This window comes from Borostomias antarcticus (genome assembly GCF_949987555.1).
Source record: "Borostomias antarcticus genome assembly, chromosome: 31".
Taxonomy (NCBI): domain Eukaryota; kingdom Metazoa; phylum Chordata; class Actinopteri; order Stomiiformes; family Stomiidae; genus Borostomias; species Borostomias antarcticus.
The window spans coordinates 5,301,409-5,303,908 of NC_140264.1; the positions used below are offsets into that span (position 1 = coordinate 5,301,409).

A 2,500-nucleotide genomic window follows, 5' to 3' on the forward strand; every position below is an offset into this window, starting at 1 on the left:
TGCATCAAAATGGAAGTCGGATCTTCCACTGCCATTTGGAATGTGGATTTCTGAGGTGAACAGTTGTATCCCTCTGGAGAAGATAACCTACTCACTCAGGAATGAGATGCATATTTGTATAATATATGGCAACCTTTTACATGGAGAATCTCCCTTTACAACCTTTTATATGGAGAATCTCCCTTCACAACCTTTTATATGGAGAATATCCCTTCACAACCTTTTATATGTAGAATATCCCTTCACAACCTTTTATATGTAGAATCTCCCTTTACAACCTTTTATATGGAGAATATCCCTTCACAACCTTTTACATGGAGAATCTCCCTTCACAACCTTTTACATGTAGAATCTCCCTTCAAAACCTTTTATATGGAGAATATCCCTTCACAACCTTTTACATGGCGAATCTCCCTTCACAACCTTTTACATGGCGAATCTCCCTTCACAACCTTTTACATGGAGAATCTCCCTTCACAACCTTTTACATGGAGAATCTCCCTTCACAACCTTTTACATGGAGAATCTACCTTCACAACCTTTTACATGGAGAACCTCCCTTCACAACCTTTTACATGGAGAACCTCCCTTCACAACCTTTTACATGGAGAATCTCCCTTCACAACCTTTTACATGGAGAATCTCCCTTTACAACCTTTTACATGGAGAATCTCCCTTCACAACCTTTTATATGGAGAATCTACCTTCACAACCTTTTACATGTAGAGTCTCCCTTCACAACCTTTTACATGGAGAATCTCCCTTCACAACCTTTTACATGGCGAATCTCCCTTCACAACCTTTTACATGGAGAATCTCCCTTCACAACCTTTTATATGGAGAATATCCATTCACAACCTTTTATATGGAGAATATCCATTCACAACCTTTTACATGGAGAATCTCCCTTTACAACCTTTTACATGTAGAATCTCCCTTCACATATGATTGACTAAACTGTCTCTCAAGTCATAGTTGCTGTGTTTTTCTATTTTAATTTTCTACTTTTCTCTATTTACTGTCTTAACATCAAGTGCTTAAAACGGTACTGTTATGTTATGTCTTTCATTTGTTTTACTGTCTGTTGATTTATTTTTTAGATGTCGGTATAGTATTGCCTACTTGTACTGTGTGTATGTTGGGTTAATAATTGAAAAAACAAAATTAAATATTCTAAAAATAAAAAACAAACTCCTCTAGTCTCCTATCTCTTCATCTCCTCTAGTTTCCCCCTCTCCTCTCATATCTCTTATGTCATATGTACTGTATAATGGGCTTTGTGTGTGGTCTCACGTGTGTGTGTGTGTGTGTGTGTGTGTGTGTGTGTGTGTGTGTGTTGAGTCTAATCCATGGTATCAGTAATGGTTCAGCACCTTTGCTGTCATATTACAGGCACCTCAGTGCACAATCTATCTGGGTGACAACACACACACACACACACACACAGATCACACACTCTGGATTTGGTGACACTGGTGGTGACTGGCAGTCATCCACGCTCTCTGAACTTCTGTTCTGCTCTGCCAAAAACACACACACACACACACACACACACACACACACACACACACACACACACACATACCTCCCCGTCATTCCTTCCCCCCCCCCAACAGCCCCATGCCTCCTCTCCTCCTCTCTCCTCTCCTCTACCCCTCCCTCCCCAGTCCCAGGTCTCCTCTCCTCCTCTCTCCTCTCCTCCTCTCTCCTCTCCTCTACCCCTCCCTCCCCAGTCCCAGGTCTCCTCTCCTCCTCTCTCCTCTCCTCCTCTCTCCTCTCCTCTTCCCCTCCCTCCCCAGTCCCAGGTCTCCTCTCTGAGCTTCCATCCAAGGGAATAATGAGAAATATGGAAATGTGCTTCGTCAGACTCCCTGTGACTAACTATTTCTCTCTCCATCTCTCCGCCCTCTCTCCATCTCTCCGCCCTCTCTCCTTCTCTCCTCTCTCCATCTCTCTCTCTATCTCTTCTTTCTCTCTCCATCTCTCCGCCCTCTCTCCATCTCTCCTCTCTCCATCTCTCTCTCTATCTCTCCTCTATCTCTCCATCTCTCCGCCCTCTCTCCATCTCTCCTCCTCTCTCCATCTCTCCTCTCTCCATCTCTCTCTCTATCTCTCCTCTCTCTCTCCATCTCTCCGCCCTCTCTCCATCTCTCCTCTCTTCATCTCTCTCTCTCTATCTCTCCTCTCTCTCTCCATCTCTCCGCCCTCTCTCCATCTCTCCATCTCTCTCTCTCTATCTCTCCTCTCTCTCTCCATCTCTCCGCCCTCTCTCCATCTCCTCTCTCCATCTCTCTCTCTCTCTCTCCTCTCTCTCTCCATCTCTCCGCCCTCTCTCCATCTCTCCTCTCTTCATCTCTCTCTCTATCTCTCCTCTCTCTCTCCATCTCTCCTCCTCTCTCCATCTGTCCTCTCTATTTCCATTTCTCCTCTCTCTCCCTCTCTTCCCCCTCTCCATCTCTCCTCTCTCTCCATCTCTTCATCTCTCCTCTCTCTCTCCATC

At 44.8% G+C, this 2,500-nt stretch overlaps 1 protein-coding gene across 1 annotated transcript in view; it reads left to right on the forward strand.

Moving 5' to 3' along the window:
• The window catches only part of grin2ab (glutamate receptor, ionotropic, N-methyl D-aspartate 2A, b), a gene marked incomplete at both ends in the record, with an annotated part of 69,633 nt that overhangs the window by 48,737 nt on the left and 18,396 nt on the right, over positions 1 to 2,500 (forward strand).